The 27,310-nt window shown below is 37.4% G+C and overlaps 2 long non-coding RNA genes across 2 annotated transcripts in view; one reads left to right on the top strand and one right to left on the bottom strand.

Moving 5' to 3' along the window:
• LOC110829781 (uncharacterized) overlaps positions 1-27,310 on the top strand; it is a 145,500-nt gene that overhangs the window by 24,218 nt on the left and 93,972 nt on the right. The window lies entirely within an intron of this gene.
• On the bottom strand, positions 1,171-3,910 carry LOC110829779 (uncharacterized). The gene is made up of 3 exons (XR_002543078.2): positions 3,744-3,910; positions 2,540-2,679; positions 1,171-1,568 (listed from the first exon to the last, which is right to left on the bottom strand). It is a non-coding gene; the product is annotated as an uncharacterized LOC110829779 (long non-coding RNA).

Genomic DNA, 27,310 nt, shown 5'->3' with positions numbered 1-27,310 from the left:
ACAAACAGAGATAACTACTCGCCTTAATAATTCGGTAAATGTAAAAATGGACGACCACACAAGAACACGTCCAACGCGTCGTCACAGATGGACAGAATCCCAAAACAAACCAGAAAGGCCACTTAGAAGACTGCTGTGAAGTTGAATATACGAGGTGCGATCGGAAAGTTTCCAGACTGCGCGTATAAAAACCCGTACACTTATCTCAGGTATTAAATTCATCCATCACCCTCGAAGTAGTTCCCCTGGGAGTGAACACAACGACCCCAGCGCCGCTGCCAAGCCTGGAAGCATCCCTGGAAATCTTTCTTTGTCAGCCTGTCAAGCACCATCTGCGATTCTGCCTGAATCTCTTCTATCGTCTCAAATCTCCTTCCCTTTAGCTGAATTTTCATCTTTGGGAAGAGGAAGAAGTCACACGGAGCTAAATCCGGCAAATAAGGAGGGTGCGGGATGACGGCCATGGTGTTTGAGGCCAAAAACTGCCGAACTTTGAGGGCGGTGTGCGCTGGCGCGTTGTCATGATGCAGCAGCCAGTTGTGGTTGCGCCACTTTGACGGCCGCTTCCGTCCTTTAGAATCAGCTGACAGGTCCCATAGCCTATCCCAACAATGTCGCACAAGTCGTTGATGGTACGACGTCGATCTTCGTGAATGGCCTGCCGAATCTTCGTAACATTTTCGGGCGTTGTGCTCGAAGATGGTCGTCCAGAACGCTCGTCATCATCGACAGAGGTTCGGCCATTTTTAAAACGTGAATGCCACACAAATGTTTGTGCACGACCCATTGCGGACTCCCCAAATGCTTGCTTTAGCATTTCATAGGTTTCCGTAGCCGTTTTGGCGAGTCTTTGGCAAGAGATTCAGGCAGAATCGCAGATGGTGCTTGACAGGCTGACAAAGAAAGATTTCCAGGGATGCTTCCAGGCTTGGCAGCGGCGCTGGGATCGTTGTGTTCACTCCGAGGGGAACTACTTCGAGGGTGATGGATGAATTTAATACCTGAGATAAGTGTACGGGTTTTTATACGCGCAGTCTGAAAACCTTCCGATCGCACCTCGTAATCAGTTAGGAAAAGGATAACATCAATAACGTGTAATTTTATGCGCATTTCTTCCATTTATATTTCATCCGTCATTCATATCTATAACGACATATACAGGATAAATAAATTCTGCAGTTAGCGCAGTATACGCAATTAGTAACCTTGTAGTCACGCTGCAAGATGGAAATTGAACTATTTGCGGTCCCCATTTGTTCTCGGATTGCAGATTCTAAAATATTAGCCTTTCATTGTCTTTGTTGGCATACAAGAACTAATTCTTGACAATACTACTCGTCACCCGCAGGAATGCGCCTGAAGATAGTGCAGGTGTAATATGGACAGCACAATTGAAACAAGAGAGGTGAAATGTTACTTGCTTCTTTACTCCCCTTGTTTTGGCGGGGGCAGAATCGAAAAAAACCACTTGATGACGTTGTGTGTACAGATAAGGGCCAAATATCTGGCGAGTGAGCGACCGTTGCGAGCGGCAGGAAGCGGTCGCGGCGGGACTGGGTTACGCCATGCTGAAAACATTTTCCTCAGGTTTTAGTTCTATACAGAAGTTCAAGTCGTGCAGTCGAGTCCATTGGGTGAATTAATTCATCGTTCTGTTTGCGTTTTAAGATTCCGTTTATATTTTTCCATATTATACTTTTATTGGAGTGGTCATCTTCTTGACGTGAAATGCGTTTTGAATGATTAGTAGAATCGCTGATCCTTGAGTTGTGACGTCACCCACACGCCAAGGTTATTTTTAGCCGATACTGTATTACATGGGAAATATATCTGCGTATGTATCAGAGAAGGGGAACGCAAAACACGCAGAAACAATAAAACAACGTTCTTTAACTGTTGATTTTCACTTATCCCAAGACTTTGCCTAGAAAAGGGCCCAGTTTCTGTGTTTAAAAAAATCAGTGAGATGAATATGACTCTCTTAAGGGTTATTGTAGTGGTATTCAACCTTTTTTGTTCGCGTACCCCCAGATATAATTTCTCTTCAACTTTGTACCCCAAAAGTTGTTGGTGTATAATTCAAGTTGTACATAGTATAAAATCTACATCTAAAATAAATTAAATAAATTACATTACTGATTATTCAGTGTTTATCATAAAATAATATATATTTTTTTAAATTTCACGTACCCCCTAAGATGTCTTCGCGTACCCCAGGTTGAATACCACTGGGTTATTGCACTTCTTCTACTGCTAGAAGTTTATCGACGTTTCAGATGTTGTTGCTTCCGCAACAACTTGAAGAAAGCCGTATTTATACTCGCCGTTGTGAGATTTGTTACGCCCCTAACGGTATTTACAAACCACTTTCATGGTCCAAACCCTCTCCTGAACAGTTTTTGAGTTACATGAAAGAAGTTTTGTTTTGTCAGAATATCATTACAAAGGAAAATTTTGATGTTGAAAGAACACAGTTTAAGTCAGTAACAGGCGTCTTATTAATATTGGGATGTTTATAATAAAACGTAGTTCTCATTACCTGAATTTGTGAAGATCTACATGAAATAAAACCATAGTCATTCTGTCCATCATTCCACAAAAAACATGGAAGTCATTTCCTTAACGCTTTCCAAATCACTCTCAACCATGTCCTCTTCTATGGGCTAGATGCTCTCCCTACTAGAAAAAAACAGATAAATAATTTCTTGTTTTTTAATACTTTGGCTTACACAGAACTATAATTTTACTTGTTGTCTTATATTAATGTGAAATTTGTACCACAATGAGGTGCTAAGAGAATATTTAGACCTAAGACAGAGAAAGTGGCAATCAGGGAGGGTGAGATGGACTGGTAATGTTGAACATTTGTGTAAGATGTAAATTTCAGACTAGATTTTAGTCAGAAAATCCAGAGGGAAGAGACCAGTTGGGAGACCTACGTGTGTTTATACCGGAGGATACTATTAAAACGAACGTTATAGAAAACTGGATGTGAACATAGATTGATTGGCTCAGACTGGAGTCCACCGGCAGACTTTTGTGGACGTGATAATTAATCTTCGGATTCCATAAAAGCGGAGAATTTTGATTTAATATGTTGGTTATAGGTTCGGCTATAGGCCTACAATGACTGAGTCATCAATTCGAAAGGCTGTAGGACATACCATCGCATTATCGACAACAAAAGTTTCACTTTGCCAGTCTTGCCTGCCCTCGTATAAATATTTGGTGATGCGTAAAGCTCAACGTCTCTTTCTAAGAAGTAAGATATTTGGCATTTGATCAATTTTGTATGTTACATGACACAATTATTTTTAACATCAAAATCTGTTTAATTTAATTTATCGTGATTATCAAATTGTTGTCTATAAATTGTATTACTGCTTTGTGGTCTCACCAATAAAAAGTTTGGGGCTGGCAGGATGGGATGTAACTGCACAACTGCCAATGCTGATCTAGTTAAAAACAGTTTTATATGTTACTATTACTGACAGCTGAGTGCACATGTGACAGCGATTCAAAATCTCTTACTGCTTCAGATGGACAAGTTAATCGCAGGGACTTGTTTATGTCAATGGTAGGCGGACGTGCAATATTATAAATGCTCGGTTTTTTATTCGATAGTCACAAAGTACTAGAGATTCAGGCATGTAAACTGGTGGTCCTGTGAATGAATTACACAGAATATGCACGTCGCATGTAGTGTTTACTCTAACCCTGTTTGATGCCGTGATTATACGTACACATAGTTAATCCTTACGGCCGACTGCTGCTTGGCGGCTGTCAATTGCTCTAATCAACAGCGTGGGTAAAGTGACGATCCTGCTCCTAAGATCTGACTTGACGTCTTGACTAGTTCGTACTCCGTCTTTCAATGTGTCTCTTTCGGCCTTGTCTTGATAAACAAGATTCTGTTCTGCAAAGCAGAGTTATACATTGATGTATTAAATTAAGTGAAGGTCATTTGGTATGACAAAGGGTATTTAAAATAGTTCAAAGTTCAAACAACACACATTTCAGGCCGAGTGAGTGATCTGTAGGACAAAATGTCTGTCCTCAGAATGAATCCAGGAACGGATTGTTCTGATTAATGATTTTCCAAAAATGGATTTAGTCTCTTAAAATTTAACCGGGCACTAAAACATAGTTTGGGCCTAATTGTTAATGTCTCCTCCATCTTATTACCAACTCATCTTCACTCTAACATTGAGCATGCTCTCCATAAACATTACTGCAATGTGCTGAAACACCTGAAATAATTTAACACATAAAATCCTTTAGGATAACTAGTCTGTGTATATTTTGCATAAGTATGCATATTTCACATTAAACAGAGTTGAATAAAAAGACCTTCGGAAAGGTTTGTCAGTCGTACGTTGATATTTTAGAGATTGGTAATCGGTTAGCCTTACTTCTAGACCGGATATGTTTTTATCTACTGTAGACCATCCTGCTGAGCGATAACTCCTTAAGTGCAAAACAACGCAATATCCGAACCAAGGAGTGGCAATACATGTCACATATAACAGACTAGATGTCACCCAATTGCGTGTGGTTTCCTGTATTACTGAATCTTAGTATGAGTGAAACTTCATGTCAATTTTTTTATCGGCGATGAAATGTATTGCAAAAGGAAACAAGAAATAAGCCCTGTAAAATTTTCATTCATTACATAAATTTATTTTAACCGAAAAAAGAATTTTGCTTTAAATAGGGATACAAATAGAAAATGGCTTGGCATTCAATTATAAATGAACGACACTTTGTATGACTTTACATTATAAATTAACATGCTGAGACTTCGTTCTTTGTCAACCATGCCACTTTGCGGGTTTGTTACGAAAGACCGTACCTGTCCATCGCAGCACTGAGCCGAAGGGATCGTGTCTGTCAAGGTCACACAAATTATTTGTTCCGCCATACAACAAAATTTTGCATCTCAATGAATTTTCATGAAATTTGGTATGGGTAGTGTGCCAATGGGCACTACTTCAAACTCGTATTTTTTTATTTTCTGTAATCAGTAATACGTTCCCTTGCTCTTTAACTTTGAGTTATAATACACTATCAGGAAAGTCCGAGATAGGCAGGAGGGTTTGCAATTGAATGGGACACATCAGCTTTTGGCATATGCTGATGATGTTAATTTATTGGGGGACGATATGAATACAATAAAGAGGAACGCAGAAGTTTTACTAGAGGCTAGTAGGGAGGTGGGCCTAGAAATAAGACGGGAGTACAAAATCATATTAGGATGGCTAATAAATCCTTTGAGTGTGTGACAAAGTTCAAATATTTTGAAACAACAATAACAAATCTGATATTTACGAGGAAATTAGGATGAGACTAAATTCCGGAAATGCTTGCTACTTTTCAGTTCAAAATATTTTGTTTTCCCGTCTGATTTCTAATAACCTGAATATTATAATATACAAAACAATAATTCTGCCTATTGTTTTGTATGGGTGCGAAACATGGTCTCTCACTCAGAGGGAGGAACGCAGATTGCAGGTGTTTGAGAATAGGGTGTTGAGGAGGATATTTGGGCCTAGGAGAGAAGACGATGGGGCATGGAGAAAATTGCATAATGAAGAGCTTAAAAATTGATATTCCTCCCTCAGTATTGTCAGGGTGATTAAGTCGAGAAGAATGAGGTGTAGCGCGCATGGATGGGACAAGACGTGTGTAGCGGGTATTTGTCGGAAGTCTGAGGGGAAGAGACCGCTGGGGAGACCTAGACGTAGATGGGATTATAATCTCGGGCGGGATCTATGGGAGGTAGGAGTTGAAGGAGAATGGATTCTGTTAACCCAATACAGGGTCCGGTGGATGGCTTTTGTTAATTCGGTGATGAACCTTTATCGTTCCCCAAGCCAGGTAGTTAGTTAATTAATAATACGTACCAGCGTCACGGATGCTCAAACTTGTAATTTGGGACTATGATTCTTTGCCATGTTAATCCTCTGCAATGTCGTCTTCGCCAAATATTGTTATCGCCCATAAGTGTCAGTGCATGCCCGTATAGCTCTGGATGGGCAATCGGTTTTTCATTAAACTTGGTACGAAATGTTTGCCACTGGTGGCTGCTCCAAACTCGTACTTTTCAATTTCCTGTAATCGCTAACCAACATGACTTGTGAAGTGGGAAGTTGACTCTCCGTGATGACGTCCCCACCCATTGTGTTGCCATCTATCAATGGCTAATATGAACTATCCGCCTAGTCATCCATCGGTGACAATGTGAACTATTTGATATTATGAAGTGGCGTGAAAAACACTTTTGGAAATCTTAGCACTCTGAAGGGTATACCATTCTAACCTTGTCCTTGAATGTGGTATGCATATATAAAAACAATAAATACCGGTATGAATAAGAAATATTTTTTACATACCTCTGATTATTCACACCAAAGGTGAACATTCATTGATTATGTCATATAAGAATTACATACAAAACTGCTGTCGGTAAACCTTAAGGGAACGAACATTCAAGACACACAGACGAAGATGGGAGGACCAGGCCTTTTTAAATTGACCGTTAAAGGAACAAAATTTGAAAATATGGACTGGAAGCTTCTGACTCTGGAGAGTTTCTTGTGGCAACGCTAATGAACGTTTTATGGAACCTCTGGGTTTAAAATAAAACAGCAGATGTTAAGAAGAGATATTTGTATGTGAACTTCGAAACTGAAGGAGGAAGCTATTTTTCATGGAGTTAATACCTTTTGAGTCCTTCCTAAACTTGATTCTCTAAGTTTCTAACTCTGCAGAACACAGTCCTTACTGATGAAGCAAACAGTCGCTCAGATAGTCAAGAAATACCGCGACTTTTATTGAATTATCATGCTTAGAAGAGCTTGCCATTGGCTTCTGTCATCAGCCAAATTAATCTAGTGTCTAAGCCTGGGTCTTCTAGGTAATATTTCCCTGAAGGGTCCTTCCTTTCTGAACACTGTATAAGCCACCGGCATAGGGTCTGGTTAAAGATTATGAAAATGGAGATAATTTGATGTATGTAACAGCTTACAGAACATGACACATGTAGAAACTGACCTGTTTGAATAATTATGGCAAAATTTCAGGTTTTCACGGCGGCTTGTATGAATATGGTTGTCTTACGGGTTGTTGCGCCATGTAGCCTGGTTGACTAAACGGCGCAACAACCTAGAAGCAGCCGTGCTGAATAATCATATTTTCCAAATATCCAAACACACTACAGGTTAGCAGGAAAAGACATTTTGTATAGCTATAACTGAGGACTGGGTTATGCATGAACGTGTTTATACGCCACAGTACATAAGTGTTTACACATGATTAGATTTAGCAACATCACTTTCAAGAGATTTTTGTTTATAATTTCGCTTTGACGAGTGACAAGATAAAGACGGTTGGTTGCGCAATGTAGGTTAATCATCGCACGCTGGAATAAAGTATCATTAACAAGTATAATTGAAACACACTTGAATACGAATTCTCCTACTGAGCGACGAGACAGCAACCTTTAAGATTATTTGTTAAACTGTTTACGTTCTGTAGTAAAAACGTCACACTGGCGCTAATCCATTCATTTTTATGTGACGAAAATTTTAGGGACTGCAGTTTAAAAATGTGTTGGACCTTCGGATTTTGCACTCTACAACAAATCTAGTTATAAAAATTTATCACTATAAACAATGGAAGCGAATTTTCTTAACTAAGTAGTCAAGAAAAATAAAAATAAACCGACATTTTAATTGGAATATAAATACTAGCAGTCGTTTTAGACTATGCGCAAAGGTATTCAAACGGAAAATGGTCCAATAGCCGATAAAGTAGCTTAAAATGAGTGGTGTATTAGAAACGCAGCTCTGTATCTACGTATAAGTGACTCGTTGAAGTTTTAATTGCATAGTAAACAACGCAACAGGGCCGGTAGGTGAGAGGATTCTTGAGACGGTCGTTACCGGAACACACACGTACACATTACATTCATTGTTTTAAATACAGAGCGTTATACTAAAGAATATGTCTTTGTATTGGTCGCTTTGGGGAGGTACGGAGCTAAAGTAAGCTATAAGCTTAGTTGTTAGTCTGAATGTTGATATTCTTTTTGGGACGTAACTGTCTTTCAATATTTATAAATATCAGGGGGTGAGCTGTGAAGGTTCTCGTTGATTACGGAGGGTCTACCGTACTAACCGTTCCACGTACATTGATTTGAATCATTCCGACCAACACGTTTCATGTACTGTTGTTTTAACACATTGGTATACTGTTAGTTTTTGTGTAAGTAGTCGTGTTTAAAGAGAAGTGATAAATGTACAGGGTATAAATGCATTTTAACAACAAAGTATGTTCCATTGCTAATTTAATGTTTTTGGAACAGGTAGTACAGAAGAGTAACTACCACCACCACGTGGACCACACGATAAAGGATGGAGAGTCTGTTTACTTGGCTTCTCAAACATCGAGGAATCTGGTGTTAAGCTAGTAGATTGGCAAAAAGTATGCACCAAGGAAAAATGTTACCCAGCTGGTTTTTCTCTCCTTTTCGTTAGCAGAGAAGGTACTAGAAGGGTGTTGGGCAGGCGAGCAGCTGGCTCTCATCATGTAGCACATAGGTGAAATGGCTACGCTTCGATGCTGTCAACGTGAATTAGACTACGATCTGGGAAGGGAGCGAAAGATCTACTCTTTTTGCTTGTTACAGATTTCAAAAACATAAATTCTGTCCCAAGGTATTTGATTCTTGGTTATACAAACTCTAAGATTTGGGGGGAGAGGAGGAGTTAGGCCACTAAACTTTCTTTGAGTACAGAAGTGCACAGTTCTGCCCATGACCGTATTGATAATTGGCGTACAGACTTTTGGGGCTTAGGGAACTTACAGTAAGACTAATGATGGAATTTTATGTAAGAAATCTTCTTTCAAGACCTAGGTGTGGACTGGAGAATAATATACAATTTTGGGTGATGAAATGGAATAACATGACATATAGTAAGATCTATGATTGGAACTTTCTTTTAGTAGTTTCGGGCTTTCTAATTATAATTTTAAGAAGCTTTATAATTAGCTACTTTAGTGCATTAATAATTTAGTGCAAAGACGTCTAATGTCCACAATTTTTAGCTGTTGTGTTTGCCAGAACTCTGATCTGTTTCTTTTACATTACCGTGGTTGAAAAGACTCGTCTGATGTAATTTATTTTACTGGACCATATAATAAAACTTTCCCAGCAATCGATTAATGTTATTCTGGCGCAAATAAGAACAAAGAAGTCGTGTTTGATGTCCATTCTCTCAGTGTAATTCGAGTAGGCACCCTCACCATGGAGCAATGTCATTGCTACTAAATTTGGTGTTAAACGAAAGTGGTAGAGAAACTTCGATTGTTCAGAAGATCCATTATATTTTAAATGAAGTCTGTAGATACATAAGAGTGTTTAACTTCGCGCTCCACCCCTCTTATCTCCGAATATAAATCGTTCTGTGTGCATTGTCTAGGAAGATGGAAGTTCACAGTCCGTTTGAACAAGAGGTGAATGGAAAGGTTCCAATAACTCTGCACGTAATCGAACCCCATCGCGTCACATGTCACACAACTTTTAAAACCATCACGAATTTACTTTAAGAAAGCGTGTTTCAAATTCCAGTTGCGTGTTGTTGGCCTTAGGTCGTCTAAGTATGACGTAAGTTGACTCTTTTCTATTAGTTGTCTTATCTACGAGCGAGTTATTTGATTAATAGTCTTTTTATTACTTACCAGAATGTGATACTTTACAGGGATTTTTAAAAATGTGCCAAGTATGTTCTGCTAATGACCTGACAAAATTATATCCGAGTATTAATTCATTGCACCGCCACGGTGGTCTAGCGGTTAGAACGCTGGCCTTGTAATCCTGGGGGTCTCGGGTTCGATTCCCGGCGGTGCCCGAATTTATAACTTGTGTTGGGCAAGGCCGTGGTCTAGGCAGCACGGAGTTTTCCTCCGGGGGCTTCCCCGGTTTCTCCGTGGCATCCCAACAATTACTCCATTCACACACAGAAGAAGGCAATGGCAAACCACTTCTGGATCATCTGCCAAGAACGTATATGAACAGGTCCCAGTCCCAGTCCGAGAAAAGGATGGAAAGATCCTGTTCATATGGACCTGTCGTCAGACAGAACACTAATAATACAAAAAATTAATTCATTAGAGTTCCTATGCATGAGTAAGATGTCTGAAGATTTTACAGACGTGTGCAGTTTTATATGCAACAGAACAGATATTTTCACTTGTAAATTCTTCACCTCCATTTTATTCCACCCTCTGAATAATCATATGACCTCAAGAAAGCTGGAAGGAAAATGATTAAGTCTGTTTCAGTCTGAAAATTGCGGTGTGAGAAAACGCTACAGAGACATTTCTTTGTGAAAGATTGAGTCGAGAATTATTTCAATTCGAAAACACTAAGAAATTCTTATTGCCTCTAGATTAAAGGCTTCAGAAATGAAGATTGTGATAATTTGAGGTGGCTGTTACAAATGCCTATAGTAGAGGTAGTTTTTGGTACGGTCTTTAAAGGTATATTGGACGACACTCGAACCAAAATGTATCTTTGCTGCAGACAAAAGAGTGGCGCTATAAGGAATTGACTGCGAAAACTGGAAATTGCCTATCAGTGTTTCTACGTAAACGCAGGAATGCATGTTTTCCTTGTCCTTGATGTATTTGAGGACAAATTAGTAGGGTCCACTAAATCATATGTCAAGGGCAAACGTGAAAATTATTAGAATATCTTATAGCTACAGTTTTTAACATTACGATGCACACATACGAGGTGCGATCGGAAAGTTTCTAGACTGCGCGTATAAAAACCCGTACACTTATCTCAGGTATTAAATTCATCCATCACCCTCGAAGTAGTTCCCCTGGGAGTGAACACAACGACCCCAGCGCCGCTGCCAAGCCTGGAAGCATCCCTGGAAATCTTTCTTTGTCAGCCTGTCAAGCACCATCTGCGATTCTGCCTGAATCTCTTCTATCGTCTCAAATCTCCTTCCCTTTAGCTGAATTTTCATCTTTGGGAAGAGGAAGAAGTCACACGGAGCTAAATCCGGCGAATAAGGAGGGTGCGGGATGACGGCCATGGTGTTTGAGGCCAAAAACTGGCGAACTTTGAGGGCGGTGTGCGCTGGCGCGTTGTCATGATGCGTCGCATGTGGAGTTCTTCCTTTAGAATCAGCTGACAGGTCCCATAGCCTATCCCAACAATGTCGCACAAGTCGTTGATGGTACGACGTCGATCTTCGTGAATGGCCTGCCGAATCTTCGTAACATTTTCGGGCGTTGTGCTCGAAGATGGTCGTCCAGAACGCTCGTCATCATCGACAGAGGTTCGGCCATTTTTAAAACGTGAATGCCACACAAAAGTTTGTGCACGACCCATTGCGGACTCCCCAAATGCTTGCTTTAGCATTTCATAGGTTTCCGTAGCCGTTTTGGCAAAATTTGATGCACACTGTTTGTTCATGAAAATCCGCCATTCCGAAATCGCAGGAGGGTCGGTGTAATGCACTACCAAAACGCCCGTAACTAAGAAACAAATGCTAATTCGATGATGCCGGCTAGCACACTGATTCACTATGAATGTAGGCCGCACCCCCTAGCGGCAGAAGCTCGTACTGCATCCGGTTCGCCCGCTATTGACACAGTCTTGAAATTTTCCGATCGCACCTCGTACACACTCAACTATATAATTTCGAAATGAAGTGACGTGAACACACTAAATTAATTTGTGTTCTTGTGTGCTTATTTTGAGCTGTATTTGTAATTAGCCTACTAACTATTGATGCAGCACACTAATAATAATAAACAAAAGAAATTGAATTTAAGAACAATGAAGTAGCAGTAACAATACAACATTACTAACACTTTGTTACAAATATAGGCCTTTAATAAACATATACAATTCGTCTTATTCAGCTAGAATAAATGTGGACTACAGAATTTGAAATACGCCAGGCCTAATTTTAAAACAGTTTTGAAAGACTTGTAACTTCCAAATTCTACAGTCTTGTTGAAATATTAAAAGCACAGTTTTATTAATTTTCTGTGATAACTGTTGTTCTAAATTCGACTTTTAACCAGTGTGAGCAGCATTATATTTTACGCTGAGTTACACGAAAACTATACATGTTGCAAGATTAATAGTTACTACGTCTTTACATTTACTACGCATTTCTCCAAAATACACGAACGTAAATTTATAATTTTCCGAGTTCTGAAATTATGATTTTAAAATACTTTATTAAGAATCCATACAGTACCTAATACAAACAATGTGGGATGTGGGACAACCTACGCTTGGAGCATCGAAACATAATTTCTGTCTTTACTTTAGATCAAATATTTTGAACTGTATAAGATCAATTCGTTCAACCTCACATGAAATTTCAGCTACTCTTGATCCTTGGGTACATTTCAGGTGAAGTCTGAAATAATTGAAAAGAGTTGTATCCTATTTTATCACTACATAATATAATGAGTCATGCACTCCGTTTCATAAATATCATTGATCTAGATGCTGCTCTATTTTTACAATGTGAAAGTTTGCTTCCAATACCAGTGTTTGGCAATGCTACAACGTTACTAATATTTTATCTGTGGTTTCTGCAACGTGTCAAGTGATATTTGTACAGTACTTTAAATAATATACGTAGGAAAGTGACAGCCTGTCAGACGGATAACTGAGATGAAGGGAGACATTTCACACTAGGGGCGTCCAACATTTTTCTGCACTACGATTTATATCGAACTGTCGAATTCGACCAACGGATGATCCTTAACAGCCATAATCTTTTTAATAACAACCAGCTCCAAGAAACAGATTTCACCTTGAGAAGCTAACAGTACGCTCAAAAAGTCAACAAGTTCTCCGTCCTTTATGGAATCAAAGGTTTATTACCGTGTTCACAAGAACCCACCACCGGTCCCTATACGGAGCCAGATATCGAACAAATTCACATTCTACAAACTAATTTCTCCAGAATCATACAATAATATTCCTCGCTCTACGAAAATATTTCGAGTGGTACCTTCCCTGCAGGATTTAAAACAAAAATGTTAAACGAATATCTATGTTCCCCATGCGCGCTACATGCTCTGTCCAGCTCATCTTCCTTGATTTCTTCGTGGTAATATAAGGGCCCAATTTGTTGCGTTCAAAACGTTAATTCAATATTGTAACACAAATATTGATACTAAGAACTGTGATTAGGAAGGACGCCAAATTCGTAACTCTGGCACGTGTCAAGGATCATAACAACGGTCAGATCTGAAACTAAGCGCAGACTAAATGTTAAAAAAAAAGTAGTGTGGGTTGTAATTAAGGTGCTGAAAAGATCCTCAACCGATTTTCTCAATAAATCTAAACTTTTTGGAGCCAGAAACACATCTAAAAATATTTAGAAGTTCATTTCCTACCTTTAAAAATAAAACAAAAATAAAACGCGTGTCCTTTACAAAGATTAATCGGTTAACGTTGCTTAGGGAAATAATCACTGTTTACTCTGAGAGTTATACGAATCCGCAAATACATTCTGCGGGATAAGTGAAAGGTTTGTGAATATTACATTAAGTGGTGCATATAATTACCATTGAGATTTAAAGGATTAACTGTTACAGACTATATATTTCGACGTGTGGCAGCAATGCAGCGGTGCACCAGTTCTGTCATAACGGGATTTTGTTTTCCTCATAAATGGGCATAACATTCTAATACTTTGGGACAGAACATTATTCTTGAATAATGCAGACAGAATACTGAATTTCAAAAACAGGAAGTCCCGTCACTAAAGAGAAACTTCACGTTTTTTTTTCACGCTGTCTTATGATGCATAAGAGCAATAACAAGAAAAGTAATCGAATATTTATATTGATATTTTAACCACTAGATTTCAGATGTGTACTGCCCGTCATATGATAAGTTTGGAGTCCTCTCTACACATGGTCCGCATTTCCGTAGCTTTATAAGATTAACTTTAGCATTATCCTTCCATTTGAATATCGGTTTTCCAAATGGCTACCTTCAAAAAGATTTTGCTTCTAAAATTCTCCAAGAAACTAACGTTTATCTCTTTCTGGCTACATGTCAAACTTATATGTAAACATCCGAAAAATAAGGCAGATAGATTATCTATAAATACGTGACTGGTTATGTTAGGTCTTGCATTTATTTTATTTAACTCTCTTAAGCTTATGAATTTTATCAACACTACGTTTCTAATCGTTTTAAGTCGTATTTTCTCTAAATTTTTATGTCGAGCTTTATCTCAACTCAGCCATACGTCTTCAAAGCGTGGTGGTTAGATAACACATTGCAATAAACTGTGACGCTGAAGAACGTGAACACAAATTGCACGTGACGTGAAACGTGAACTAAATATCGATCAGACTCGCAAAGAACGTGTGCGAGTCGACATGAAAGTCTCGATATTTATTCACAGATGAATAAAATTCTTTAGGTGATATCGAATTGAATTTAGACTGAAGTTTTGCATATTTTTTATATTTTACATACGTTATAGGCAAGAAATTTAATTTCAGAACGTAGAAAAAAATTAATGAAGAAGAAACAATACAGTATTGTTTCTTAGTTGTAATTACTTTGAATTTTATTTGAACATATTTGTGTACGTTTGTAGTATAAACAGTTTTGTTTCCCCAATCTCAGCTTTTTTCACGTCTCTTGAACTAAATCACTTCATAAATTACATTACAGTTCAAGGAATAACGCAAATATCTTGAAGCTGTTCCCTTCCATATACAAGCTTATTCACATTACATCAAAGTTCTGTCTTTATTCGAATATACACGCATTATTCTATAAAACGCATAGTAACGTTTAAACATTTGAATAGATTATTTCCTTTAATACTTTTAAAATATGCTCATAATAAGAGACAATCCTCATACGTAGAATTCCAAAATTAACTCTCGTTGGGAATTAAGAAAAAGATAAAAGATTTTAAAATTCACCAAAACGGGCTTTTGTCTTTCTGTCATGTCACGTATTTTTAAACAGATATTCCTTGTGTTATGTGTGTCTGTTTTAGAGATCTCGGATATGCGGTTCAAGGAAGACTAACAAACACAATGTATATCTTTAAGGGCGGGCGACCTACAGACCGAACATCTGCACACGTCGAGATAATATATAAACCTTACAACGAATGCGGGTACGCGCTAAGTATATAAAACTAAAACGAAGTTCACGTCGTAAAACCTAACGTCGTGGTTAGAAATGTTAAAGTATTTTTTTCTAATAAAGCTGAGTCTCTACGTTTGTATTCTGCGTTTCACGAAGTTTCATCGCTTAGTCAACTGCTCAAGAGATTCAATGTAAACCTACCTCGTTCGTTTGTCTTTTCACTAGTCTGAATTAAAATATTTTATTAATCTGCATACACATATATTTTGCGTAGTGAATTTTAAATTATATAGGTCTATATTATATTGGTAATCATCCAAAAACAGTCGATTAATACAAATTATAAAATATGATGTATGTAGAACTCATTTTATAAGGGAATGCTGTGGGCAATTATGAATCGAAATAAAGTAGGCCGGGTACAAGGACATCTGTTTGAGGAAACTAAAGATACACGAGAAAATTGTCAGTTAATATTAACACTACGAAATTCATCCAAGAATGTCACACATTTACTTCATTGCTAAATGCTATATACTTTTTCAATTTTAGGCACGTTTGTTTCGCCATGACACGCACATGCTTAGCCATTCTCGATTAACTATTTTTAGTGAGGTTTTATGTAAGGAGAGCTCAATTTATTTGGTCTAAATTGGTCGACTTTACTCTCATCTCACAAAAATCATAATACATTCGTTGCAATTTCCACGAGTAAATTTTAATAGAACAATTACAAAACTTCTAGCCCCTAATAAGAAAATAATTTTCCATGTCCTAGATATTCTTCGTATTTTTTTTAAGAATAGGATAATGCCGTCGGATATCCATATCTGTTCTACAGCAGCAGAAAATATAAAAGTAGGAATGGTGTGTCACACTCTTGGCATTTGCATCGGTATATTAATTATATCAATATTAAATGAGAAACTTAAACATAACTCGAGCATTCTTACTCATGATACAGCGTCATGTTGCTTCATGATAAGGGTAAACGACACTAAAAGTAATGATCTTAGCCTGTGTATTTATATCGAATCTGTTACTGCAGTTGTATGTCTAATAAATTACTAATCAAATCCTTATACCAAAAACAAAACTGGTTCTGGTAGCCAAATTATCCTATCGGAAAGAATTATTCCCATGCAACGTACAAATGTTAACAGATGTAGGTATAAAAGACACTGGCCAGTTGCGAAGAATAAAATTAAGCAATATTTTTATGGAAGACATAAAACAACTAATACAATTTTAATTTTGTGTCTGCCATAAGAAATTTTCGCATTGATGCTACTGAATAATTTGTACCTTCCTGTTATTTTGTTCATTTAAAATTACGAGTGACTGTGACTGGTCTGTTTACTTCCCTTAGTTAACAATCAAACCAGAATCTTAATGACTGCAATTAATGTACTCTAAGAAGAATTAATTTAAACGTTTTAAATACAATTACAATTTTATACAACTTATACCTATGTTATATATAATGGGATACCACAAAATAAACCAACAGTAGGCTATAATAGATTTTAATGCCACCATTTAAGGGCGAATGAAGCGCTAATTTAAAAAGAAATTCTATTTCTTTTTTTAAGATTATTTCTAAACCAAAGTCAGTTAAACTACATATCGCTTGTTAAAACGTTGGCTATAATTTTATTTATATTCGATTTAGATAGATAGATAGATAGTTCCTGTAACTCCTAAGTGGAGCATAGGGCCTCCTTTTCGGAGGTTTCCTAGTCTTGTAAGTGTGCTTTCGTAAGTAGTGAGTGACCAGCCCACTGCCTCTGCACAATTTCTACCCAATTAAAATTTGACTGCCAGAGCCATCTAGCAGTGAAGCAGTAGAGACTTGGGTGAGAAATGGCCGCTGAATTTTGCTTACAAAAAACATATGGTTTAATACTCGTAGGGTTCTTTTACGTACATGCCGTAAATCTACGACATGGGACCGCCGGCTTTACTTCCCCTCCAAAGGAAGTTGTACTAAGGATTTTATCACCCTTAAAAATCCATCGACCTCTGGCCGGGATTGAACCTGCGAACCTTGGGTCCAGTGGCGAGCTCGCTAACCACTAGTCCACCTAGGGCGATTATGTTCGATATAGGAGGTTTTATTTTTGCGTTGTGGGTTCCATAAAAGGCACGGAATTAACTGTCTATCTGAGCAACTATTAGCATCTGAAGAAGGACGTGCTCCATCGGGTTATTTGGTTACTTTTAAAACATATTTATAAAATAATTTGTTTTTAAAAAATCCTGTATACGTAAGAATAGTGTCTTTGGTTGTCCAATTAACTACCATCATTTTTAAGGTGGACGTGTTTTATGTTGTCGAACAACCATGATATTTTCTCGTCAACTAATCATAATATGACTCAAGTCGAAAGTCAGGAATTGCCTTCTCATTATGAATGAACTTTATTCAGCGCGAAAATAATACAATGCAAAGACGCATTTAGTGTCTAGAATTCCAAACAGAACAACGTTTTGAAATGCTAGACGACGGACATACTTCAAAAACCTAGTGGTCCTGATTGTTATATATATATATCATACTCAAATCCCTTCAGAAATGAAACATACGCCAGCTTATTATTTCTAAGCTGCTGTAACGTCGTTATGTTCCTAGTATCATACGGTATTCTGATCACACAAGGAGGAAAAGGTCTACGTATTGTGTCAGACTATTGTTTACAACACAAGATAATTTACTACTCGACGTCTTTTTGTTCCTCGCGGTCTTGGGCGCTTCTTCAATTCAATTTCAAGCTACAATAGACAAAATCTTGAATCTGATTATCTAAGGCTGAGCTACCGCAATACGTCTGAGTTTTCAATAATGAGGGTATCTTTTTCGGATCGGGCTCTTGCATTAACTTTTTTCGTCTTCATTGTAAATTCTCCTTGTATTTTATGTCTAACATCATATCTTATTTCTCCATTCTCTTCACGCTTTCTTTCTTTCTTTATCCCTTTGTCTCAAATTCATTCGATATTTTACGTCGGAATACTATTTCCTTATCAGTCATACAGTCGCCCTGTATATTTATGCTCGTTTATTATAAGTTTCTCTTTCTTGCCTTATTTCCCTGACCTCAATCAGCATCTTTCTTTTCATCATTCATTTCTTCAGCCTAATTTTATTGTTTACAAGTTTATGGCACCCGGATCGCATAGTTCACTCTAAACGTCCTTGCTTATTCCATGTTATCCTTTCGTCCATTTACTAATATTCAGTTTTACTCTTAATAGATTTTATTTTTCACTTCTTACAATTATATGTTTTTTCTCTCTTTCCTCCCAACATTTCCTTCGCATTTGCTCCGAGCCCTAATTATTTTTCACGTTCTTTATTCCCATTTAACAGTTCATCTATCTGCGAACACCACATAAACGACAACAAACCGCCCAACAGAACACTCATAGGCTACACGAAAGACAGCATTAATTAATCCGTCCCTTTCATTAATTAATTGTTAATAATACAATAATTATTTCTTCTCTTCATTCATTCCTTATTGATATTTGTCATTTTCTTATTTCTTCTCGTACTCTGATGTTATGGAGTCCACTTCAGAAATGAGCGAACAAAGCAGAGAAGAAGACGAGTTACTTCGTTATTTATAGTCGAACACCGACTCAACTGACATCTGCCGCTCAGAAGCGAGGTCGGTACAAAAACAAATGACAGCACAACAGCGTTGGTATACCAACGTTTAATCATTGTGTCTAGCGCAATCATTTATACCTGTCAAGCTTCTTTCTGAGAGAGGCGGGTAATGCCGACGTATATACCACCACCACTAACTGCTAGTAGCTGCTGTGCTGATAACGACCTGCAGGAAATTGGGTTCGCATTGTGTTCTGCCATGCTTGGAACAAGCCGCCAGAACAAGGCATTGTAGTGAACCAAAGAGAACCTGTCTTTCTTGACACAATCTGCAATCTTGGCACTATGACTCGATAAAAATGGACCAGGATCAATTAACAACAGACTGTGCGTTGGACACGCCAATAATTATCATACAATGCCATTGAAAAATTGTAAAGCTACAGACTTGAACCGTTCCCGCGATATCCTTCTGTCTTTTTCTTCCTCTCTTTATCTCGTTCATCCTTCCTTCTTTTCACTGCTTACAGTTATAACTACACCGTTTTTTCTCAGGTAAAATATAATTTTAATCCAGATATTGCTGTTGCTGAATTTGATTCCATGCGTCATGCGTTTATTATTGAATGTTCGTATTCCACGTGGAATATGATGTTTCCACGGCTGTGGGGGTCAAATTGTGGTCTTCGGTGTTGTGGGGCCGCGTAGTCTTACATACATGCATACATCTTTATTACATTCCATGGATCCATAAGTTCGTCAGATGACAATAGGATGTAGAACAAGTCATAATAATACAAATACAGGTCATACTATTATATAAATGTCACAAAATACAAACAAAGGGTTCACATAAAGTAGAGATAAGTTACAAATAAATCCACCCATTATATACAATAGATAAATTATGACTTACTTGTAAACATTAGAAATTCATCGACAGATTAAAAGGAGTGTGTAATTAAGTATCTTTTTAATGCTAGTTTAAATTGTGCCTTTTTATTTACAAGACTTGTGAGATTTGATGGTAGACTGTTGAAAATTTTGATCCCTGCATAATATGCACTCTTCTGAAAACATGAGCGGTTGGCAATTGGTCTATGAAGCTGATTTTTATTCCCTTGTGTTGAAACTGTGTATAGCAGAATTAGTTTGAAAATTTTCTTGGTTATTTACAATTTATTGTTGGTACAGACGTGTCAGAGGAACATACTGCATCCATCTTCAAAGTAGAAGATGCAGTGTATTCCTCCGAAACGTTAGTAGTCACACATTCCTCGCATTGGGTAGTGTCAAAACCCTGAAGACCACAATATGTCGTGGTTCCCTTTTTAGATCTCTGGACAAAACGAAATGAACAGTACGTAGTGTCTGTTTTAGACTGGACATTATGCATAAAAACAGTGTAACTACGGCCTGTTTACCAACCGCATCAAAATTGAGTAGGAATAACTCTTCAGTTTTCCCACACACGTCGCCCACGTGCTACCATTGGTCCACTCCCATACCTGCTCCCATTGGCTCGGGGCAGGCTACACCTTTCACTTCCCGGCCTATAAATCCAGCTCCTCACATCCTATTGGCATATTCATCGCCCTGATGACGGAGGCAGTATGACCTCTGAAACGTTGGTTAACATCGACCAGACTACACAGCGCAATAACCCAGAAGACGGATATCTTCATACTCACCGCTGTGAGAACCTCAAGTCTTACAATATTATGTATAGTAACAGCCGTTTTCAAGTTTGAGTGTTGAAGACACGAAGATGACTACCTGTTAGTCGAAACACGCTGGTACTAGTTTTGTATAAACATACCTTTTAATAAACTGAAACATTTGTCGTATACTAACGAATAATAGCAATTATCTTTGTTATTGCCAATATTGATCTGATTTCGTGAATTTACTAACACCCTATATAATTGCACTTGTAATTTGGACTCTCGGTTTTTATTTTTTATGTCTGTGTTACATAATGAATGCCACAACAGTCAGATATATAATCGTGCATCAAGTACAGATACGTGAAGCGAGAATGGAGACGAGACAAAACTAAATCGCCCTTATCGTGAGCGAACTAATTATCTTCTAATTGCGGTCTTCAACCTAAATATATGAAAGGAAACAGCAGACAACAATTTCACGAAATAGTCTCTGAAACATGCAATAAAATCACGAGATGAAGTTTCTGCTAGATAATAAATTGGCGTTGAGAAAGACGCATGACAGTCAAGGAAATAACAACGTAAAATTGTCACGAATACAGGTATTAAAAATACACTCATGAGTCGAGCAGAGGGGCGATTTCCCTGCGTCTTGATTTGAGGTTAGGGACAAACAGTTGGATAGCGTTCAGCAACCGCTTGGAAGCGGTTCAAACTTTATAATTTCCATTGGAACCGAGAGCAGCCTTGGCGTTCAAATGACCGCACACAAATTTTATTCAAATATTTTAATTTATATGATGGGGATAGTCTGATCCACAAAATATACAGACTTATCTACTATATATATATATATATATATATATATATATATATAGCTGCCTTCTGGTAGAAATTTACCTACATTCCAGAGGTCCTTGCTGCCTCCATCGTCAGACTACAAGCCATCTTCAGACTCATCGCCGTGAATACCTCAGACCCTACTATCTTTAACTACCTATTTTTGTGCTTAACTTCCAGTAGAAGACATACAGATTCTTACTATTTAAATTGCCAGATATAGGCTTAACCTCAAAGTTCTAAACCTTTTGTATGCTTGTAATAATTAACATATAATTAATATTCCATACAAGACTTGTAGTTACATTTACGATTTATCTGCATACCAAATGTCAAAGGTCTAGCTTCAATGGTTCTCTAGTCAACATCGTAAAATATAAGGTTGAATACCGATTACGGGCCGCCATGATGTTATTTTATATCCCACAGCAAATATTAGTCTAACAAAAACAGATTATTTTAAGGCGGTATTAAGTGATTTCCCGGTTGAGATTCGATCCGAGCACCACCCAAATACTAACCAGCAAGGATTGCCATCCACTATAAGTTCTATAAAGGGAGGTCGAATAAATGTGAAAATGAATGACGTAAGTCATCAAACACTTTAAGCCGCCAATCAACTGTAGAAAATACTCGTAAATTAAAAATATAATCCTGCCATTAATCAATTCATCTTGACAGACCTGATTAAAATTCATAGTTAGGAGCTTCATCTCTGACCTGACACTTGGCTGATCTCATACTAAAAGTAGTCTTTACTGAGGAAATAAGACGTGGTTATGAGGATTTGTTTTAGCTGGCTCGATATAAATTATGTAGTGAAGTTTTTATTTCGTCGCTGAAACTTTGCGCGTCTTAAGTTTTGTGATAAGAAATAAATTGATTTACAGCTTCATTTTCTAACCATTACATGTTCTTGCTTAATAATGACTCTAAACGTAAGACAAGCGAACTTTGCGGCAAGCATGCAGGAATTTATTAGTTATTTAACTTTCATGCATGTCGTGAGTTTGCTGTTTAGTGCTGTATTTATTACTTTACGGATAAATACTAACATTTAAAGAATGTAATGTTTCCTATATCAACATGAAGAAATTGCTAACGATCAACATTTAACACAGTGTTATGTAGAAATCGAATAATTAAATGTGCTCCTAAAATACAAAGTTGCTTTTCTCATCTGAATTCCTAAGGCTTCCCATTCTCTCTAACAATGCGTCCGTGTGTTTATGGGAACTTTTGGAATTGATTTTAGGAGTAGAAAAGAATGTGGATGAGCTTGTTCCTTTATGAACTTTAAACAAATACATTTCAACATACAAATATTAAAATTATTCATTGTCAGGACTTTTTCCATCGTCTGTTCTTTTTTTTAAGAACAGACGATAGAAAAAGTCCTGACAACGAATAATTTTAAGTGTAAACTACCGTCGTCAAAACCCTTTAGAATTGAAATACAAATATTAGTTCTATTATAATACCGCAAATGTCCAGAAATATGTTCGAATGCTACAACTACTACGTAAGGCCCAAATTCTGTTCTCCTAGCAACCACACTAAGATGGAGAGAAACGGATAACACTTACGTAAAGATTAATGTAGTACAAAAGATAACAAAATTTAAACTGTAACACTAAACATTGCCCTGGTTTGCCGTGTACCTTGTGAAGCAATATAGATTGAGCGTCGTTAGATAAACCATAAATAATATATATGATTATTGCTATCAAACAAAACCATTATACCTTCAGAATTACAGACACACGACGAAGTTAGTATCATCTTCACAGTTACAATCTGTAGTAGTGTTGGAAGCACCAATGAGATTACCATTGTGAACTATGCCGCTCCGACTTCATGCCAGGATGTACGTTGAAGAGAAAGCTACCACCGTCTTCCTCATAACTTCACTTAACACTCAGTATTCTGTTAGTACATAACAGTATGACATTTATTTGTATCCGTGTCATAGAACCCCTTATGGTATAATTTTTTGTGCATTCATAGTTTATTGAAACCCAAGATTCAGGGCGTCTAGCCGTATGTTACTTGTATGACTATAGGTTCCTGAAATCACGAATGAAGACCAAAAAATTACTCGGTACCTGAAGTATAGGTTTCTGAAAATAATGGATGGACAAAATACGTGAGGGATAGGTAATTTTGTATACCTCTGCCGAAATCAATGGTAACGTTCCACACATGAGAACACCTGGAGAAAGTATTATTTGAAACAGCGAGTACAGTCTGTGAACTTTATTATAAACCATCATAACTGAAAAGAGTACTGTAAGGTTGCCAGACCACAATCAAATCTATAAGGTGGTAACTTACGTACGATTTTCATGGAACCGCAACTGGATTATGATTCTTCTCCATTTCCCCACTACGGTACAAAGCAAGTGAGAGATCGTTTTCCTTCTTCTTCTTCTTCAGCGTTTACATATTAGGCCTTATGGCCTGATACAATCCAGAATTAACTTCTGAAATTATAAAACCAGTCTAGATATTTGACACGACTCCTTGGATAAGTGTTAAAGCAGGCTGTATTTAAGGACTTTTAGACATTGTCTTAACTGCTTCCTTTCAGTCACTTTTTGAAAAAAAATTATTTGTGTTTACTTTGAATAATTTCTTACAATTATGCACAGATTATTTATTATCAATCATCTGTTATAGATATTTTCAGTAACAAATGATGAGGGCCTTCAGATATTCAAGAAATGTGAAGTTCAACGCAGTTAGGTACTACAAAATCCCGTCACTGAACCCACTTTATGTAGTTTAGTTTAATGAACATGTTAACATTCTATTTCCTTAAGACATATCACAATCTTCTGCATTTATTACACGCACTTCAAAAGTGGTCTTATCTATTTCTTTTGACAACGAACTGTACGGACTTTGCATCACCATACACGCTAAATGTCCTCCCGTGACCACCCATAACATTTTCATAAGGTTTCCTTAACTAAATTTAGTATGCAATTTCTCTTTCCATCCATGTTACATATCCCTCTCAGGTGGAGTGACCTACGAATTAAGGATCTCGTTGATTGGGCTATTGCGTTTCAGTTACTGACTGGAATAATAAATTTAGGATGCAGATAATGATCTTGGGCGAAGATACGCCCACCGCATTTCAGCATAGGCGGCCATTTCCTTATTTCGGCGTTACTAATGCTACAGACTTATAGAAGTAAGAGCAGATGAATGACGGGACATTTTTACTTGTCAATTTGCATGACAACGTCGTGTCTTGTGGGGATCAACAGCCTGAATGCTCTTGCTACGGGTTAGATAGTGGCGGGTCAAAGCTTTACAATCAGTGATTGAATAACGGCTGACAGCTGGACAATGCAGCGACTTGGGGCGATGTTCTGCTCGTGACGTGGCTTGCTTAACACACGATCCGCAACCCATGGACTGGCTCTTCAAGACGCAGAGCAATGGATGTCTTTGACTCTGATATGAAATTGATTTAGGTAACGTTTTTAAATGCGGCTTCACACGTTTTTAGCATTGACGGTATTTTGAGCAGGTTGTACCTGGTCGCAAGAATTTTTTAACGGCTCGAAAGTTGGTCACAAAATATATTCCATAACATTCCCTTGGTAACAACTAGTTTCAGAAATCTAAATTGAAGAGAAAGTTCAAAACGGCCAGATTATCTATAACGGCATTTAATGGAAGTGACTTACTTGATTTTTGCTTCTAGTACGCTCACAAAGGAAATGTTAACAAATTTTCTTTCTCGTTTCTTGCTACAAATGACATACAGATAAAACGTAAATGTGCTAACATTTTAACTGATTTATTTAAAAGAAGCCTTCTGGTTCTCAACTTTCGAGTGCTCACGACAAGCTCTTGATTATTGTTTATTTTTATTGCGACACACTGGAATTAGAACGGAGAACTGACATTTGTGATAAGATTACATCTGGTGAAAAGTAATTCTTTACTGTCACGGTTTCTTGTAACAAATGTCCATTTTTACGGACACTACATGTAATAATTATTCTCTTCAACTTGAACTGTTTCCAGCAAAGGACAGTGCACTCAATACAACTTTTGTAACAAATGAACAGCACAAAACTTTACGTACGCGAACGTAGATATTTACTATTCCTGGCACACACTGTCAACAAAAAATTAATTTGTGGCAAGAAGTTAGCTTAGACACCTTCATAACTGTTGTGAAAACAATACAAACTACTGCCACAATCTGTCATTAATTTCTGCTTCCAAGTTTCAAATATAAACGTGCTGTTATGCTTAAACTAATTAATAAAATGTACTCAATTATGGATAAAAATGTGTTATAAACAATTATGTAATTTTTTTTAATTTGCATATTAGATTTTATGTAATCATTCGTCTGTTCAAAGCATCTCGGAGCACTTGGCAAACCTCGCGGCACAGAAGATAACCACTGATTTAGACAATTCCCCAAGTCTCACTCCTTATAATCAATTTTTAACTTTTGTTTCTTCAAATAGACACCATTGTTCTAAGATGTACGTTTCTCTCACAGACGAATTGAACAGCCTTAACACCTGTATGTTATAACCTGAAACAGTCATAGCAGGAAACAGAACGAACATGCTTTTAAGTACTTCAAAATGATAGAAATTACAGTCGCAGACTTCCTTCTCATCTAAAAGTTATTTAATGCTCATTGTTGTATGTACTGGTCAGGTGTACGTTATCTCCTGATACAATAGAATTCCATCTCTCTGCATGCTGCATGTTCTGTGTGGGTGGAAAGGTGAGGAAAAGTAGTGTCACATCCATTACGTACTCCCACGAAGTGTCGCGGCTTTCGTTCGATTCATGTGTTATTTCACATGGCTGTTTTAACAACAGAGGTCGTAGGAAATTGCAATGGAATGATTTGTTGACTATTTAACGACACTTTGAATGATATTTTGACCATGAATATTGAGTAGACTACCGTGTGTAAAGTTTAGAGAAATGGCGGTTGTGGTGTTTGAAAGAACTATCCCAGAATTATTTCTAGATAGTCAGAAATAAACATAAATAGTTTGTTAGGATAGTTTTTGACCCAGCTGAGATTCGTAACTGATATCTGCAGGGTATGAGCTCTAACGCTATTCCAAACTGCACGGCAAAAACTACAGAACTTGTGCATTGAGCGTGTTAATACAAGAGACCTGAGGTTGTAACGCCGTGTGAAATTATGGATAGATACTTGGAGAAACATACTGCCTCCAACTTCAGGGCTGAAGATTAAAGTAGTATGTTCCACGAAACGTTGATATCTTCCTACAAGTCCACGCAGCGTTACAATCCAGAATATCAACATACATACGAATTCAATTATTAAAATAGGATGGATTTGCGGGAAAGACTTCACGGTTAACTGTAACGAAATTCACCTGGAGAACCGACGTAAACCTCAAGAAATATCCACAAAAAGACTAGCTTTGTGTACCAGACCCAACGGTGTAGAATACTAGTATGTTTATATTTAAAATGCGGCATGTTCAGGAAGGGCCCCTACAGCATGATGGTACATCACTGTCACAAACCTTCAGAGTTTTTTAAAACCTTTAATCAGTACAGTCGATCTCCGATCAATAATGGTACCCACATGAGTGCTCGGTTCATTATCATTGTGTGAACACCCTGGGTGATACAGTACTGTTTCAAAGTACCCCACGAAATCAAAGCTTTTGAATATTTAGATGTTAGAGCACATGAATAAAGCTTACTTATTGTAGATACAGGAAATTTATTGTTTACTAACCTTAATACATTTTATTCAGTGTAGCTATATCGTACAACTTGAACTTCAGTAACCAACGACTTGCATTTACTATCGTTAAAGAATTTTTACGCTTTTCATTTCAAAAAGAATCTTCATTACTGTTCTGTTATTTTAAGAAGAAATGCTTTACACAATCACTTAAAGCTTTGTGTTAAAATCACTGAAATCCTTTAAATATATCAGTGTTCACAAACATAACTCACTTTAGGGCAGTAGTATATGTTTAGCGT

The sequence above is a fragment of the Zootermopsis nevadensis genome, unplaced genomic scaffold (assembly GCF_977971745.1).
Source record: "Zootermopsis nevadensis isolate Lab colony 2312 unplaced genomic scaffold, Znev_1.0 Znev_ptg000030l, whole genome shotgun sequence".
Taxonomy (NCBI): domain Eukaryota; kingdom Metazoa; phylum Arthropoda; class Insecta; order Blattodea; family Termopsidae; genus Zootermopsis; species Zootermopsis nevadensis.
The sequence above is the reverse complement of the archived record's forward strand: the minus strand, read 5'-3'. Positions and strand labels throughout refer to the sequence as shown.